This window comes from Scleropages formosus, chromosome 19 (assembly GCF_900964775.1).
Source record: "Scleropages formosus chromosome 19, fSclFor1.1, whole genome shotgun sequence".
NCBI lineage: Eukaryota > Metazoa > Chordata > Actinopteri > Osteoglossiformes > Osteoglossidae > Scleropages > Scleropages formosus.
The window spans coordinates 19,387,282-19,406,923 of record NC_041824.1 but is presented as its reverse complement, the minus strand read 5'-3'; the positions used below and the strand labels follow the sequence as shown (position 1 = coordinate 19,406,923).

The 19,642-nt window shown below is 39.5% G+C and overlaps 1 pseudogene; it reads right to left on the bottom strand.

Annotated features, from left to right (window-relative positions):
• Positions 1 to 288: 288 nt before the first annotated feature.
• LOC114909181 (immunoglobulin-like and fibronectin type III domain-containing protein 1) lies at positions 289 to 18,388 on the bottom strand (annotated as a pseudogene).
• Between the last annotated feature and the right edge of the window lie 1,254 nt (positions 18,389 to 19,642).

Sequence of the window (19,642 nt, the reverse complement as noted above, 5' to 3'; positions counted from 1 at the left end):
GGAAACTGCACTCTATTGCAGCAGCATGCAATATACAACATCCATATACATACATGACAAACTACATACAGTGATGAAATAAAGACACAGATGCTCTGGGTATCTTCAAATATCCCCACATATGAAAATATCACATGTGTTTTTATGCAGGTCTTCATTAAATAAGTTAATGAATACACACGAAGAAAGCATTCGCTCCTTTGCAATTGAAAAAAATCAAAGGGATTCTAGTAAGTTAATGTTTTACAAATAAATTTAATGAAATCAAAACTAATCAACTTGACAGTGGCGCTGCTGCTTCATTCTGAAAGACAAAAAAGAAGGATTTGTTTAGCAGCATTCATCAAATGCCTGGCGATACATTCCGAAAGCCCCCAGCACTGCTCCCCCATTACCTTTGACGGTGAGCCTGGCGGAGCACTCAGCTCTCCCCGCTGCATTCTCGGCTGTCACTGTGTACATGCCAGCATCCCCAGGCCCCACCCTGAGGATGGCCATGGAACACACTCCACAGGTGTTGGAGATGTAGTAGTCAGCATCGCCGTGGAGGCTGACATCACCATGCTGCCAGGTGACACGTGGTGCTGGGTGGCCACCCACCGCACAGCTCATGCGGCACTCGTAACCTGGTTGAGCCACATGGTCCTTCAGTGGCACGAGGAAGGTAGGTACACTGCAGAGGCTACGGGCCCCACGCTTGCGCACGTTCACCATGAATTTGACTGCAGGGCATGAAACCACATGGACACAATGTCACTCTTAATGACAGAGATTGTTTGCTCAACTAGAAAGCTGCTGAACTATTGAGCAATTCTTCTTATTATTGTGATTGCTCATGATCCTACTACTTCTTCACTGAGAAGCGTGGGGTTTTATCCAGAGAAACTTTGATTTTGGACCTTCTCAAGGCTACCACAACAATGTTGCTCTTGATACCTGAACTGACAACTTTAAAAATAATGATTGTAATATTAATTTCTTTTAAATCCTTTTTGTCCTGCCTCACCTTGGTGTCCCTCAGCATACCGACAGACTCTTCCATCATTTCATATCATTCTTTGCCCTTTACATTAGCTGTACAGTAAGTCCTACTTATAAACATATGGGGAAATCTATTGCAAGTCAATTTGTTCATAAGTTGAAATGTAATGTAACTGTAAACAATGTGTAAAATTCAGGACTGCCAACAATCAACTGACTCATGTTAAAGGCACAGGCAACATTTGCCAGTTTCTCGCTCTGTTCAGCTTTGTTTATTATTTTAGTATTTGCTTATTTTATTTTTCTTTGTTATAAAAACTAAATCAATGTCACAAATTCAAGTCCCACCTCCAGCAATAGTAACCTTGAGGAAGGTACTTACCCTAAATTTCTCTAGTAAAATTGTCTGATTGTATAAATGAATAAATAACTTAAAGTAACTTAACACTGTAAGTCACTTTGGAGAGAATTGTCAATTGAATGAATAAATGTAATAACTGTAAGTAGTTAAGTGTATGGTCATATATCCTCTCTGCTTTTCTCTCCCCACAATACATCTGCTAAATATATGACACGACACACCTCTGTAAGACAATACAAGAATATAAAAAAACTAGGGGCAGAAGATGCAATGCTCTGCACCTTTCTTCCTGGTTGTCACCCAAGCCAGCGACTCAGAGGGTGCAGAAAGCCCAATGTCATTTTTGGCATAAACACGGAACTGGTACTCATGCCCGGGTATGAGGCTGCAGACTGTGAACTTGTTGTTAAAGAGGCCGTCGGCCACTGTGTGCCATGTCCCCTTGCTGGAGTCCCACTTGGACACCATGTAGTGGAGACGGTCATCATGCTTCTCATCTGGGGACGGCTCCCAGGTTACAGTCACAGTGCCTGGCACATTCTCCTCTAGATCCACAGGGCCGGGTGGCTTGGGATCATCTAGAGTGAGAGTGAATGAAAGAAATAGAGATAAAGAGTTACTTTACATTAATGGAGTTCCAGCAGTGGCAAATTGAAGGGCTGAATGCCATCTTTTGGTTAAAAAGGAATTTCATTATAGAGTTTCTCTTCAAATTCATTTATATTAGATTCATTGTAAATGAAACTGCCTTGAGCTCTCTACTTTCATTTTGTAATACAATGAAAAAGTGAAAACAAATGCAACGCGAACTGCATTAAAATCCGAGAACTGACGTACACAAAAGTTTCTGATGGAATACTGAAACGGTTTCAGTGAATATCAATTCATCAGAGCAAAAATCCTGTATCTACTCTTAATATTTAGTGTAAATGGATTTATAAGTAGAGTGTCATAGTTGTACTGCTACCTCACTGCACCCAGGTGGTGTGAGAGAATGTGGGTTCCATCCCTGTTCAGTTCAGGGGGAGTTTTGATGTCCTTTGCATGGTTGTTCTCTGAGCGCTGTGGTTTCCTCATACAGCCCAAACACATGCAGTTCAGATCTATGACACTAAGTTGTCTGTCATGAGTGTGTGTATGTGTGCCTACCCTGCTATGCACTGGTGTCCTCGGTAGGGTCCAGGCTGCAGTGCACTGCATCCCTGCTCAGGACAAACAGTTACTGAAAGTGGATGGATGGATGGATTTCTTGTTCAGGTTGATCTCCAGTCTTTTCACCTTCAGCTTTTTTACTTGCTTTGGGATAGTGATGTGGCCCAATTCCATCACAGAAACTGGTACAATAGTGGTTCGAGCTGTAGCTCATGGAGCAAGAGCTTGCAGGTTCAATCCCCCCTCTGGCTGTAGTATCCTTGAACAAGGCACTTATCCTTAAATTACCCAGCTGTATAAACAGGTAATTAACTGTAGGTAGACTAGCATTGTAAGTTGCTTTGGATAAAAGCATCTCTTTTTCTTGATGAGAAAAACATCAGCTAAATGAATAAATGTGATGTAAGGTGCTATGATATGAAAATCTGAGACGAAACTAGGAAAAGAGCTGTTTTACAGTTCCTGAACATATTTAACAAATTTCAATAAATTACTTCATGTGAGGCATGAAAAATGGAGAAAAAAAAGAAACTCAAGTAAGTATGCCTAGATGTAATACTTCATTATTACGGAACCCCCTTTAGTTCAGTTTTAGCATTACTTCAGATCATTTAATGAATCATCAGATCTTTGAGAGCTCAATCAAAACTGCAGGGCCTAGAAGCAGTTTTAAAATATGCCAAACAAATCCTTCTTTCAGCTTTGTCACTCACTGTATAAAAAAGCCTGGGGTTACCTGTGATTCGGATCTCTGTGCTGAATGTCTCCTGGCCAACCAGGTTCTTGATGGTAACAGTGTAGACCCCTGTATCAGAATATTTGGAGGTTGGAATCAGTAGTTGTGAAGCACCATCAGCAGTGCTGATGGTAACTCGCTTGGACACAGGGACATTATCCTTCAGCCAAATGACATCTGGCAATGGGGAAGCCTGTGGCCAAGAGTAAATTGCTCAGCTCAATCAGCCAGTTACTTGTCAACAATTTAGGCTCTTTAATTTGTTGAGGAAAAAAAATAGATTTCATCTCTTACGTCAAAGTTAACGCTGACTCTCACAGAATTTCCAGCCTTTACTGCCATAAATGTCTTCATGTTAGCTGTGATGAATTTTGGCCTCACTGAAAAGTGAACAAAAAAATTATTATGAAACCCCATTGTTCATGCAAAGTGGCCGAACATTAACTGCACAAAACTAATAGTTAAATTTATACATACTGGAGGGAAAAAATCTTTAGAATAATGTAGAAAGAAGACGGCAAAATAGCCAAAGGAAAAAAAAGACTGAATTTCATCAAATTCATATGGGAAGGTGAGAGAGCTATGTGAAGAGGATACATGAAAGGAGCCAAAGTGGACCAGGAAAATATGTGGAAATAATGTAATCATGCAAAAAGGCTGTGGGGACACATTAACCTTCTTTACCAACCTGGAGGAGGCATGGCCTTGGTGCAGATGTCCAGCCCATGGGGCTCTCCTTCACCCGCCTCATTGGTGGCAATCACCCTCACCCAGTACATGTTCATAGAGTTCAGACCCTTTACCACAAAGGAGGTCATAGTGATGGGATTGCTGTTATAGCGCTCCCAGCTGGAGCTTTCCACTGACCGAACCTCTACAAAGTAGCCGTTGGCCTCATCTTGAAACCCCTCTTCCACGGCTGGCTTACTCCAGGTCAGCGACAGGGTGGTGGAGGTGAAGTCTGTTACCCTCAGGTCCCTGACCTTCCCAGGGAGCGCTGTCATGATAAAGGTTGGGTAACAGTGTTTTAGAGCAAGGTCAAGCATGGTATTGTGATTAAGGACATGCAGTTTTAATCTGGAGGTTGCTTAAGTCTCAAACTTAGTTTTGCATTGCTTTCCTTCTGCAAGATGATTGCAGTGATTTCCCCCATTGTAATGGGAAAATAACTGGTTTGAATTAATGATAACTTTAGATTACTGACTATAAATCTTTCAAGGTGTTTTTGTTATATTTAATTCAAAGATTTCTACAGAACTTAACTGGCAAACAAAGTATTAAATTGTAATTAACAATATATCAATATTATTAATATAATAAATAATAATAATGTTTTTAAAATGTAATACAAGTTGAAAATACCCAGAAGCAGACAAATATTGGACATATTCATTATATGCATTAGCCAAGCTGTTATTGATAATGGATGGATGCATGGAAAAAGTTAGCCCTGTGGGCTTTGTCATACTTTGGAATCCATCATGTATTGCCATTAATCAGTTTCATACTTCTGGATTATATAATCATGATCTCAAAGAGCATTTAGATGTCACTAGCTGAACCGGGTACTCACTCTTGGGGTCTCTCGCACACACAAATTCAGATGGCACACTTGGTTCGCCAGGCCCTGATACGCTAACCGCCACCACACGGAATTCATACTCCATCCCAGCTATGATGTCTTTCACAGCATATTTTCTGTCTGGGGTGAAAAAAGACAACAGAACCTGCTGCATTATCCATTTTCAGTCTGTGCTGCATCAAAGATTTGTATGAAAAAAATAAACAAATATATATGTATATGTGTATACAGTATGTAACGTTTTATATGAGAGTCAGAATTAAATATTTCATAGGTTCACCACTTAAGAAGTACATTTGTTCTAGTTTTCCATTTCTGTCTTCTGAATATGTAAAGCAGAAAACAAACAATACAAGGCAAATAGTAACATTTTACTAAATCCTCCGCAATTTTAATGGAACAAGTAGACAATAGACTTATAAAACTGATCAGTTCTTAAAAATGAAATCAAAATTTTGATTACTTTATGGTTTTCTTACTTTTTTTAGGAATTTCACATGCTTTTACTTTCTTCAATTAGCTCTGGCTATTTATTAAGAATTTCTCTTAGTGGGACACCGAAAAAGTTCCTCCCTGTCCTTCAGCACCACTGATCTGTACCTTGATGGATCCCCCTTGTACCTTTAATAGGCTCCTCCACTGGATTCACTGGGATCCACAAGTTGCTGCCTTTCCTGCGCTTTTCCAGGTTGTAGCCCACAATGCAGGACCCCCCAGTGTTTGCAGGGACGGTCCACGACAGGTTAACGCAGTCTTTGAAAGCACTGACCACCTTGGGGGCATCTGGTGGACCTGGGAATGCTGAGGGATTGTAGATCGTTCACAACTGTCACAGTGAGACAATCGGATTTACCTTTTTGAGGAATGTGTACCATGCAGGTGATATGTTCCATTTTATAATCATTGTGTGCCTACTGCAGAATATTTCCATACAAGAAAATAGGGGGACATCTGGTAGTGAGGTGGTTAGAGCTGCTGCCTTTGGACCCACAGGTCACAGGTACTACACCTCCAGCTGTAGTACCCTTGGTACTTAAAGTTGCGCAGCTGTGTAAATGGATAACTAATTGTAAGTAGCTTAACATTGTAAATCGCTTTGGAGAGAAGCATCAGCCAAATGAATAAATGTAAGTCTGTGATGCTTACTAACTGAGCAGCAGTCTAATTGTTCTTAGGTATAAATCTGGAAAGATCAAGAGAAATGAATGCTAAAGCGAAACTGAGCTGGTGTAAATTATTATTGCTATAATTTGTTGTTCAGCTGTAATTTCTGCAATATTTCCAGACTTGGACATGGGATAAACCATGAGAAACCTGCAGAAACTACATTCTAGAGATACTGTGAGCTGGTGTGGGCTAAGTTACCACATCATCAGTTGCGCAAACTGAATAGTTGATTTAAGTATTCATAACAGAAGAACTTGAGTGCCATCAAGAAGTACCAATAGAAGTACTCAAATAGAAACCTGCTTGTATGTTCTCACTCACCCTTTGTCCCAGCCATGAGGTCATCTGTCTCCGTCACCTCACTTTCACCCTCCTCGTTCACCGCTCGGATGCGGTACCGGTACTTTTTGCCATGATCCACATCTGTGTCCCTGTAGATTGGCACGGTAACCATGCTCCCCAGCTTCTTCCAAGTGTTGCGGCCCACCTGCTGTCGCTCCAGCACATAGCCTTTCAGCGGGGATCCTCCATCATCCTTTGGAGGTTTCCACTTGATTTCGATGCAGGAGGCAGAGTTCTCAAGAACCTCGATAGGACCCTGTGGATTGGTGGGCTTGTCTGTCGAAAGCGCAGAGCTCTGTTTGAACATCCTGCAGGTTTGGCACCCTGCCTCTGAACTGAACTTCAATTTTTTTTCCCTGAATAGATTTTCAGTTGTGTTAAATGAGCCCCCTATTTGCCAAAGAGCTTCGGAAAGCGTGTGCTGTGATGCTAAAGGCATTACTAAAGGAACGTTTCCACCCAGAAACATCACAAAGCTGAGAAATAAAATTTTTCCTCCACTGCAAAGAAAATCCCCAAACACGGAGAAGCGCGACGGTGGTCTCACATGTAACTGTACTGTCCAACATGCATCTGTCACAGCAATAAGAAGCTGCCAGTTGAAAAGTTCAATCTTCCTTCATTTTTTTAAAAATACAGTTGTATTGTTTTTTTTTTTTTTCAGATGGTATACACAAACAAAATATTTAAACCAACAAAAAATATAGTATAAGAAATATACGGGACAGGGGATTTCTCATGTTCGAATGACAATGTACTCTCTCACGTGCAAATTATTTGAAAATTTTATGTAAAGGCCTCAACGAACAGTGAAAAGAAATAGAAGAAAAAAGTTTTATTTAAAACTCTTTCTCTGATCTCAGTCTTCGCACTGAGACACTGATTTTGAGCTGAAATTGGACTTTTAAGAGCTTAGGTAACTCACACTTCGATTATTAGTGAGTGGGACAACCTTGCGATTTTTCAATAGCAGAATTTAAAAGGTTTGAGAAAATTCCTTAAACCTCATCAAACACTGACTGCACCTCACATGTGATGAGGAGAAGTAAAAGGAATCCATGTGACCTTTGCTTCAAATTTTCAATCTAATCCACTAAACAGAAAATTTACCCAGATTATTGCATCATTCACTTTTACTTTTCACACTGAGCCATAACCTCCCACTATCGTCTGCCCAGTAGCCAACTTTGTGTAATAACAAGGCTGACATCTCTTGCCGTCTGTGCTTTGACTGATGAGTGGATTAACATTTGACAGGAATAGATGACATCATTTCTTCAGCTCACCAAGGACGATGAGTCTTGAGATGGCTTCAACAACAGAGCACTCGTTCTTCACCCTGAGCTTGATCTCGCCACCATCCTTGCGCTGACACTTGTTGAGATGCAGACAGCTCTGGTTGGGTGTTTTCTCCAGCTGGACATTGGGTTCATCCAAAAGCTCTTCACCATCCCTGTACCACTGCACTCTTTTCAAGTCCTGGCCTGAAAAGGGAATCCTGAAGGTGGCACTCTGGCCAGCTTTTATCACAATGGGCTGCAGGAACCTGTCCAGGTCATTGGGGTTAAACTTTGGAGGATCTAGAGTAAGGAATGAAGATGTTTAATTTAACTTACAGATGTGTGCAAATGAACCTTTAGGAAGCTACAACGAAATGGGACCAGCTCTACAGAACAGGTACCTTCATTATAGGCAGAAATTCCAAATCAGCTCAGGGCTGTTCTCATGTCCTTGAAAAATGTATGTAAAATTTCCAATGTAGTCTCAAGCTAAAAAAGGGACATTGTTCACACCAATTAGGACATGCTAATACCCTATGATTCTGGAACCTATCAAGCATAGTAATTAGCTCAAGAAAGAAATTAATTACTCTGGGAATATGGAGATGAATAAATGGCCCACAGCTGAATTGGTCATAAAATGTAAGCTACTCTTGCCGTGGGAACTATAATATTCATTGATTGCTTTAGTCTATTTTCTTCTACACTTAAATATGTATGCAGTATGCAAGGTACTTCCATACAGCCATAATCAGGTTTGAAGGGAAAAAAAAGCCTTCCAGTCAGTTATGTCTTTTCATCCAACGGGGAAAATGTAATTTGCATTATGAATATAACATCTGTTCACACCTTGTACAGTGACCAGTGCTTCAGCTGTACACCCGTCACCCTCAAAGCGATACATCCCAGCATGCACTTCCTGGCAGCTGCTGATTCTTAATGTATGGAGGGCTCCGTCTTTTGAGATTGTCATTGTATCTGTAGAAGACAGCTGATCAGGGACACAGAGCACAAAGAATAGTGAAATGCTTAGCATTTGAAATTCACATTTTCTGTCTGCACATTTGCTTCTCAAAAAAGAAAAAAAGAAAAAAAATGTCCCTTTTCACCCACATGACTGCGGCAGTGTTGTCTACCTGTTTCCCATCTTTGTACCAGATCCCATCGTACTTCGGACTGCTCAGCTTACAGGTCAGTTCTGCAGGCTGCCCTGTGGAGATGTTCACGTCGGATAGTCCACAAGAGATGCGAACTCCCGGCTCTGAAGTTTATAACAGGGGCAAAGTTTGTTATTATCTTTTTAGCAAATTGTCACACAGCAACTGTTGGTGGAAACCTGCAGGTATTCGCACCAGCATCGAAAGAGAATATTTACCAATTTGTTATTCGGTTCACTTCAGTTTAATTTATTTTGTATAGCGTCTTTCATATTGCGTATGTTGAAAACACTGAGAAACGCGCAAAATGGATACAGGAAGACATATGTAACGTAATGCAAAGGTACTGATCATTATAATACATTTTTGTCTTCATTTTTTAAAATGAAATTACTACTGATTGCCACAGACTGAGGGAAACTACTGTATGTCTCCTAGAATTGAATTTAACAGGAATGAATAATGAACAAGCGTTCTGGGAAATAAGACTGAAGAACATATGAAAGCAGTCTTGCTCTGCCATTAATCTTGGTTTACATTACACTTATTCATTTACTGACACTTCTCCAAAGCATCTTACATTTTTAAGGTTCTTACAATTATTTACCTATTAATACAGTTGGGTAATTTTATTGAAGCAATTTAGGGTAAGTACCTTGTTCGAGGCTACTACAGCTGAAGGTCAGGCTCAAACATGCAACCCTTGGGTCCAAAGACAGCAGCTCTTAACCACTACGTTACCAACTGTGTAAACTTTAACTTAACAGTGCTGTTTTCCTGTTGCTCTTAATTTTTTAGACATTGAAACACTTCCGGGGGTGCAGTGGTGCAGTGGGTTGGACCGGGTCCTGCTCTCCGGTAGGTCTGGGGTTTGAGTCCCGCTTGGGGTGCCTTGTGACGGACTGGCGTCCCATCCTGGGTGTGTCCCCTCCCCCTCCGGCCTTATGCCTTGTGTTACCGGGTAGGCTCTGGTTCCCCGCGACCCCGTATGGGACAAGCGGTTCTGAAAATGTGTGTGTGTGTGAAACACTTCCAGAAGACAATAAACAATTACGTATTTCCACACAGTAAATATTTACACATTTTCCATAGTAATGTGCTTTTACTCAGTGGAATCAACATTCTCGGATACTGTCATCAAGTTATCGTATCATTGCATGAGTAAGATCCGGGTGCTGTGCCTTATCACAATAAGATACCCAGTTGGGCCAGCTGGTAGTGTAGTGGTTAGAGTTGCTGCTTTTGGACCCAAAGGGTGCAGGTTTGCTCTCCATCTCTGACAGTAGTACCCTTGAGCAACATCCATATCATAAATTGCTCCAGTAAAAATTACCCAGCTATGTAAATAATTGTAACCTTAACACTGTAAGTTGCTTTGGAGAAAAGCATTAGCTGAAGGAATACATGTAAATCCAGAAAGAATTTCTTTATTTTTCTTGACATGTACATGTTAAAATGTTAATGATAGGAAACTGTTGAACAATTATTAAGGGAAGTTTAGCATCACAAATCTACCTGCACTGAATGTCTTTGGACTGTGGGAGGAACACAGACAAGGGTAGAACATGCAAACTCCACACAAACTGACAAGGGACACAACCTGTGCTCTTTCACACCACCTAGGTGCTGTGAGGTGGCAGCACTACCTGCTGTGCCACTTTGCCATCCATACAAAAATATAGTTTTCCAAAAAAAAAAAAAAGAATCAAAACATATAACCTTGCTGGTCCAAGCATACGAGATTCATCTCCCTCTTCTAATGTTATTTATCAGTCTTGAGTTAATTTACTTCTAAATGTTAATGTCTTTCTTACCAGGTGTTGTGAATGGCTGGACAAGGGACTGGCCCCTGTTCCCCTCATGATCAATATATCCTGCTTGGCTTAATTTTACCACTGGCTCAATTTCCTCATTATTATTTTGTCCTGTAAGTAACAGTCATGAATAACATAAACATACAGCAGTTGCCGGAGACGTTACTGTAGGAACTAATATCGCAGAAGAAGCTTTCACTTGAACACCATGAAACTAAAGGTAAGTTTAAGTAAGTAGTTTTTACCTATGCTTGTGTCCGCAATCAGTAGGCTGTCTCTAGCGCTGTCCTTGTTGCTGTTGTCAGCAAGGTCTTTTCCACAACTATTACTTCTTTTTCCAGCACCTATTCCAGGAATTGTTCTGGCACCTCCTAGCCTGTCATTTCCTGATCCATTCATTTCAGATACATCACTTTTTACTACTATTACTCCTGATCCAACTCTCTCTGATTCAAAATCTTCAGATCCAACATCTCCTAGTCCAGGAATTTCTGATCTAGAATCTTTACATTCACCGTCTGGTCTGGAAACTCCAGTTTCCAAACCTATGTATTGATTATTTCTAGGCTGATCATCTTCAGATCCTGCACCTTTAGATTCGGAACCTTCAGGTCCAACTCCCTTTGATCCAGGTCTTGCAAATCCAACACTTTCAGATCCAATAAATGCAGATCTAATTGTTTGAAATCTGTCTTTAGATTCAACACTTGTAATTTCAAAATCTTTAAATTCTTCAACTTCAGGTTTAGCATCTTTTGGTCCAACCCCACCAGATCCTATGTTGTGTGACCAATACTTTTTCTCATTTGAATCAGATTGAATTTGAAAGGACTGTCTACAAACAGGTAGAGAGGCATTTGACAGGTGCCGGTTCCATCCATCCCTCCCTCCATAAATGGGTGTAATTGTCTCCTCTTTCACCTCTTTTCTTTTGTCCCCTGCTTCAGGCATCTCCTCCTTCTCCTTCTGAAAATTGGCCTGCTGTTTTTTGGCCACAGCCTCTAGGTTCACTTCAGCACTACCTGCCTGTGTGGTCTTCCTCACCTTCTTCTTCCCATACATGCTGGGGTCTATGCCAGCTGTGCCAAAAAGGGCAGCAGGGAGACAGGAGTTTTACAGTGATGGGTACCATGATATACCATGGGTAGCTGAACAAAATGTGATGTGCTATAATGTTTCTTGTTAGTCACACTTTTGAATCCGTACACTTATATTCAGCTCAGATTTTCTCTCCCTGATTATTGATTAAGATAAACGTTTTTCATTTGTGATTTTTAAATTCAGATGGGACTGCCTGTAATGCTGAAGTTTTGAGATAATCTTACAGCCCTGGATGCCACAATATCTAAGTCACATTTTTATCAGTTTACGTGGACACATGAAGACTGTGAATCTGTTTCAGATAAAAGAGACACACAGCACCTTCAGTAAGTCTTACCCTCCACTAAAAGCCAAGCACTGCAGGTCTTGATGCCAGCCACAACTGAGTAGATGCCCTTATCCAATGACAGGCAGTTCTTCACTACTAACTGGTGGGTCAGATTATCCTGAGACACAGTAATTCTGTACTTCTCTCCATTTTCCAAGATGGTATTTTTGCCCATCCATATGACCTTGGGCAAGGGGTGGGATAAAACACACTGAAAGACTGCATCTTCTCCCTCTTTGGCCTTAACCTCCTGGATTCTGATAACAAAGTCAACTGGAAGGACTGGAGCATGAGGATTAAGGGAAATTGGCAAGAAAAAAGACATGCAATCATAAATTTCTAAGAATTAAAAAGACAGCAATGTGAATTGTTTGAAACAGTCGCATGAAGTTAAAGGGCTGGAGATGCCTGCTAATAGCCCTGCTTAAATAATTAGGTAATAAGTCATCCTTTGAGGCATTGTATTGTGGTGCATTAGTTTTATTAAAAAATTATTATAGGCTACATGACCTTACTTTTGAACTCAGTGGAGAAGACGTTGACTTCTTCAGCATCAGCCTGGTACAATCCTACATCCTCTGGCCGGAGATCATCGATTGTAAAGACTAGGTTCTTGTCCACTTGCTCCAGATTGTGCTTCATGTCCATGTCTTCACTGTAGGGGATCATGACATCATCCTGCACAATTTCTTTAAATTAATTTTTAAACAGTTGAAAAAATACACAGCAGCATCCACATTGTGCAGCACGGGAAATAAAATTCAATTCAACACATGTATTAAAGGCAGGCGATTAGAACAATTATAAGCTGTATATCACTGTGCTTAGAAATATGAAAAAAGACAGAGAACACATCAGTATATGCAGCTTTGGACCCTCTGGAGCGTATCACACACACCTCAACTTCTAAAGGAAAATCATGCTAGTAGGGTCTTTAAGCACCAGGGCAAACTCAAAGGATGCAGTGCCATCACCCTTAACTTCAATCTGTCTGAGGTTACTGATGGAATCAGTGTACTGGGGTGTGAGATGAACAGGGGACATGGAGACAGGCATGAACAGTGGTATAAGAGAAGAAGACACAATGAAAAATGGACATTAAGTAAGAAAGTGATGAAACTTTGGGGACGTGATTATATGATGACTTCACATTAAATATTAAGCACAAGAATTTTATTAATTTAATTTTCAATTATCGACCTTCAAGAAATACACTTTATGCTACCATAATGCCACATACTAAAGGTTGGGTATGGAAGAAGGTGCAATGCCAAAAATACAAATTGTGATGCTTGGAGCAATAACAATGGAAAGAATATTGACGAGAAAGTTGTATTTCAGCAAACTATATTCAATCCACTCCATCAATATTGTTTTACAAATTTATTTTGTGTCTGAATAATCTAAAATTATTCAGAATCTGTGTATGATAATTATCATAAAATTACAGTTAATATAAGTTATTATTTAAGGACGTCTGCGGTTTTGCCTGGTAGTGATTTAATTGAACAGGTTTTCCTGGCAAAAGTTTAGTAAGGGAATGAATTAGGAAAATAAATGAGTTTGTGGTAAATAACAGTAAATGCAGATGAAACACCATTGTTTATCAAGAAAGCCCCATACACTTTCCAATCTCCACTGTTAGCATTTCTCAGCGACAGTATCCCTCAAAATACCCAGGATAATTTTTACATCTGTATTGGATACTTTCAAAGTAAAGAATTTTATCTTGGGTACTTCCGAGTCAGTAGAAGGCTCCTACCAGAGTGGGGAAACTCAACAACAGTTTGCAATTTAATACCTTTCATGGCATAAAAGAAAATAAATAAATAAGAGCATAAATAAGTAAATACATAAGTGAATAAAATTACATTTGTCCAGTTTTGTACGACTGCATATTCAAAAGATCAGTTAGGAGTAAGAACTTTACTCAAGAGTACTGAAACAGGACACTTTCTGAGAATTGAATATTAAGGTGTTTTCTTCTTGCCGTCCCCTAAGCAGCATTAATAATTGCCCCGTGACAATGAGACAAACTCTTCACTCAAAATATTGGTCACACTTAAACACAAAGCTATGCGATGCTCATTTTTTATTATTTCTTTCTTTTTTTTTTTCTATAGAGATGTGTTGTTAAGGGTACAGTCCTAGCACCTTAGACTGTTCCTCCTCTCTGTGTCGCCTCATCTCTCCCAGCTTCCTGAGCATCCAGCGGAAGTCTGTCACACCATGTTCAGCACATATGCGCTCATAATCCTTCTTTTCTGCGCTGAGGAGAACCTCCCAGAACTTGTCATCAACTCCTGCCTGTTTCTTCTCCGGCTTCTCGCATACAGCCCTGGAGCGGGAGGGAGTGTGTGGCAGTATATTACCACTGTTACTGAGTGCTTTTTTGTATTTTTCAACATTCGGAGAGCGACTGGGGCAATATTGTAAATTATGCAGTATGACAACAAAGCTCAAACTGGAATGAACTGAACAAAAGAGAGGAAGCGAGATGAGAAAACTTGATGCTTATTTGTGCAGTGAGTGTCACATCCTGCTGTGATTTGGCTTTCTCTGTGTACATTTCAAGAGCTAAGATAATAAACCACCAAAGGGGACGTATGTGTTGCTTCCTTATTATATAATATACCCCACCGAAGATTGCAATGCCCACGTACCGCTTTCGAAGCATTTTCCGAAATTCTGCCAGGTCGTTTGTAAGACCTAAGATGCGATAGACAAATAAACACTGTTTTATATTTCATACACAGCTACGATAGTTCCTCTTTCACTTTTTAAAGTTAAAAATGTTTTTGCCCATTCGAAAAGGACCTACCTCCGTCTTCCTTGCCCATTGTCTTGCATCTCCTAAATCCAACTGGAAGAAATGTGGGACATTTACTGATTCACGTGGACACCTAAGTCCTGAATCTCAACATCATTCTCAATGTTTTGGTACCCACACTTTATGTCTCTGAGACACATTTCAACATTTAGCACAGCATTGATGAATGCAAGCTTGTAGAGGCATTCAGAAAAAGTAAAGCGTTGAATAATGGACACAACCTGAAAGCTATAGTTGTCTATTTTTGTGGGTTTTGAACAAGTGCAGCTACCACCATCTCTACTGGAAAACACTGCTCATGTTACAAGATCTCATTATCTTATGCTATGGAGCATTTGTGAGATGTGCAAAAAAATGATACCTCCCGTAACAGTCTACCCTACTTGCTGTAAGAATTACAAATAGTAGAGTATACAGTATTTGTGCACTGATTTGTTTTTCCAAATATAATTTGTGTTATATTTCTTTTATCTATTATATAGTATAATATTGAGAAACCTGCTATGGCAGCAGAAAACAAAATTAAGTAAAAAATATAATAATAATAATAATAATAATAATAATGCATTTAATTCTGATCTAACTCGAAGGGATATGCTGTGTGCTTCTGACCATACAATACAAGGCTGCTCTGTTCAGTTCTGTTGTTTAGGGTTCTCACCTTCAATAACATTCAGGGTTGCGGTGCAAACAGCCTTTCCAAATTCATTAACAGCGAAGCATTTGTAGGTATCTGCATCCTCCCCACAGACTTTGTGGATCTGTAAAAGCAATAATTCATCAATTTTGTGTAGCAATGATCAAAATAAAATGATATCAACCAACTGATTTTGCTTTAGCTTTTTCATTTTTGCTGTTCAGTTCTATATCGGTCTTGCTCATAAACATAATAATACACATTGGAATTACTACATTTTATAAACTGAGATAAACTAGTCTATGAGCATGGGATATTTTAATCTCTATTTTAATCTATAGTTAATATCCCATCTAGTATCAAAATGCAGTCAATGTTCCCAATCAAGAAAAGGAGTCAGCTATCAAAATATTGTTCCTTTAGTCAAAATACTACTACTACTGTTAATAATAATAATAATAATAATAATAACAGTGAAACTGAAAACAAAGTGCTTAGAGACGCAACGCACCTCCAGTATATATTCGCCTGTAATGGAGTTGTATTTATTTTGGAATTTCTCCAGGTCGAGCATTTCACGTTTGGCTCTAGTCCACGTCACCTGTGGTTTAGGGTCCCCTGTCACAACAGCTTTGAAGAAGGCAAATTTCCCTGTAAATGAAGGCACAGACATGGCTCGTTTCTTTGAATATTTTTATAATTTTACTGACAGCTTTATACGATTATCATGGTGTGCCTGTTACTGGGTTGGAGTGTGTTTACCATTTTGTCCATCGGATATGAGTGGAAATGAATTTGACCAAATATCTTCTACAAGGACAAGCGTGCAGTGAGTGGATACCAGTCATATCCGGCAAGCTCGTGATTTCTGACCTTCCTGAATAGTCAAGGTGATGGGTTTGCGTATGAAGTCTGGGGTACTCTTTCCTTCAGGAAGCTCCTCCACAAACTGTGTAACTATGACTCCGGGAACCTTGGACTTCTTCCTGATGCTAACTATAGCAGTCGAAGCAGAAACAGTTAAGGGGCTCATCTGGGCTGCAAGCTGCTTGTTCATTTAACAGCATTTTCTTTGTTAAATAAATGATTAGATCCATGGTATACAGGAAAAAAAAAAAAAATCAAAAATGTAAAACTTTACCAGATAATGTTTGAAATGACAGTACATTTCTCAGTCCACTTATGAGCCTGTGCCGATGTAAATGTATACTTTATTATTTTACGTTTTTAATCCTTTGCAAATCTGTCTAAATTTTATCTGTGGACTATAATGGAAAAAAAAAATTATGCGATCAGATGGGTTTCTGATATATTTTATGTGTAAAAAGATTTAGTAAGTGTACATAATTCTGAAAAAAAAATAGTTGTGTAATATCAGAAAAAATAAATTTTGTTAAGTTTACCACGGTCCTTTTCATAATCCTATATATACAGATTTTTCCAAAAACTATAGTACATTAAATACACATGTGTAAAATAATAAATGAAAATAACACTACCATGCTTTACAAATAGTGTATGTATGTCTCCATAAGCGACACAGTGTGGGTGAAAAGAATAATTTCATAGGGCCATGGAATTTTTGAGGATTGCTGTCAAATTAATTTGTTATTAAAGCAAAAAAAAGGAAAAAGCTTCACACATATGACTGCATGGAATTGAGGTTTCCATGATGCATTTGCAAAGCAGCAGTTATATCCATTTCTCCAGCACTTAAGACCTTTTATTTCACATTAAATATAATTAGCGTGGCACCATCTGATTCCTGGGAAATCTGCTCCATTATAATAATAATGGACACCGTGCTCAACTCCAGTACACAGTGTTCATTTTAATTCTGTTGATGAAATCCCTACTGGGAGCAGAGAGCTGAGATAATGAAGGGCAGCACTCGTAAACATAAACAGCAAAGAATGTTGTGTACCAAAAACATCTGTGCGAAACACAATGTGCTTTGCAATACCCTGTGACTAGAGAGACATGGCCAGTCTGTGGGCTTCTGTTGCCCCTGCCTACCTTTTCTCTTGTTGGGCTTCCCTTGCTCAGGGCCTGGGGGGCAAACACATGGCAAGCACATAGAAGGAAGCAGGGCAGCAGAATGTTAATGTAGTTGAAAGTGCCGCTTAAACAGAATCTCTGCCCTAGGACAGCAGAGAAACATCGTAAACGTTTAACGTTTCATACAGAGAGAAGGCAGAAATAGGTAGTCTATCTATCTATCTATCTATCTATCTATCTATCTATTGTTGATGAGACAAAACTGCAATTAATAAAATAAAAGAGGACAAGCTTTCAGTTCTGCCTTAAACTGTTTTGAGTATAGGCAGGAGATAAAGCTTCGAATTTATGGATTATCATTTCTCTCCTGAGCATAATTCAAATTTGCTAAATTAAATAATTAAAAAAAAAACTGTTTAAATTATACACATCTTTTTCAGGATGGAACTTTACAGATAGGCTGTGTTCTGTGTGATAATGTGAAATTCCACTTGGTTGCAGCAGCGTACGATACACAACATGCATACACATGTGAAATGCGTTTACAATGTAAAACCCTTTGATCCTGATGTCACTGTAACATCTAACCTCACATAATTTCACATCTGTACATAGTTTTATTGTTGAATACTCTCCATTAATCGTCCTAAAAGAAATGGAGAGTAGGATACACATAATAATATAAAGAATAATCCAAAGCTCCGCTTACTGTTCATACTGATTATTTATATATATATATACAGTATATATAATCAATATATAATCAGTATATACACAGTATGTGTCATGTCAAAGGTGTGAGAGGTGAGGTCGTGGCCTATGCTGGGTCATGTTTATGATCTTTTCTGCTAATACAGAAGGACACTTGATACTTACCTTGCTCAGTTGCAAGCTCATCTGTGAGTTCTCCCTTTTTCCACATGTCGGCTGTTGTGGAGCTCTCTGCAGATTCACGTCTCTCGCTGCAGGTGAAAAACACAGAGAAAGGGAATGTGTGACACATGAGGTGATTCGACCTCCATCATTCCCCTCAGTTGCTCTGTAGTAAGGCCATATTTCTTCTGAGCTACATCAAACCTCATGAAGTCTGAGAAGAAGAGATAAATGTCTCACCATGAAGAGTAAAGTACATGCTTGCAATATCAACGGCGTCAGTGGGTTCAGTTACGGCCTGGGTAGACTCAAGCGTCCATATCAAGCGTCCATAAAAAAGTACAATACTTTGTAGCAATTGAACTCATTTCTAAATAGAAAACGTACTGCACAAATATGTTATACCATTATTGGATTATTAGTGTGCAATAAAACAGGACATCTGATGTGACTGCTGAGGCTCTGCTGTGATGCAATGCAAAGACTGGCCTCTAGATGTCAGTAGATGAACACAATAAAGACTGGAAAGACTTCATAATAAAACCAGCAGTAGAATTACAATAGGGAGGGGGTCACTTACAAATGCAATACTTAGTCAAAGGTGGAATAATTAATTTGTGCACCAATGAATCAGTTGTAACTGACCTAACACTGCCAGTGGAAAAGGAGAAAGATGTTAGTTAAATTACAATAACAAAAGTGTTGGACTGCTTGTTCGTTTCTAAACAGCAGCTAGCCAAAGGTCCAGAGCCCGTCTCGAACCACATACAGGACGTAGCTCTGGGAGAAACACAGGGCATGACAAACAGAGGTGTGTTGCAGCTCTGAGGAGCTCTCATAGCAGTAGAGAAAAACACCTTGCTGTGATGAAATCGGGACCCGTCACCAAGCCCCAGGTGGCTCGAGGCAGCGGCACATGGCCCCAGCCTGCTGGCCTCAGCTCAGCCTCAGGGTGCCGACTGCACGCCCCACTCCGGGAACTGACACAAACTCGAATAAACATCTGGACTTGTTGAGGATGACATTTCACCACAGGATGCGATGCATAAGTAATTTTTCTTGGCTGTCTTGATGTGCTTATCCGCAGGAGCACACAGGATGTAGTATTAAGTAAAATACCATCATTTAAAAATACATTTATTTTAGGGAGATGGTAAAATCTGTTACTTTTAGTAAGTAGTCTTGTCCAGAGCAATAGTTACTTAACTTTAGCATGAAATGCTTTAAAAATTTACATATTTTAACATGTGCATTTTAAATTAGATTTTTTTAAAAGGTGCATTTAATGTCCAATGTGTCCAAG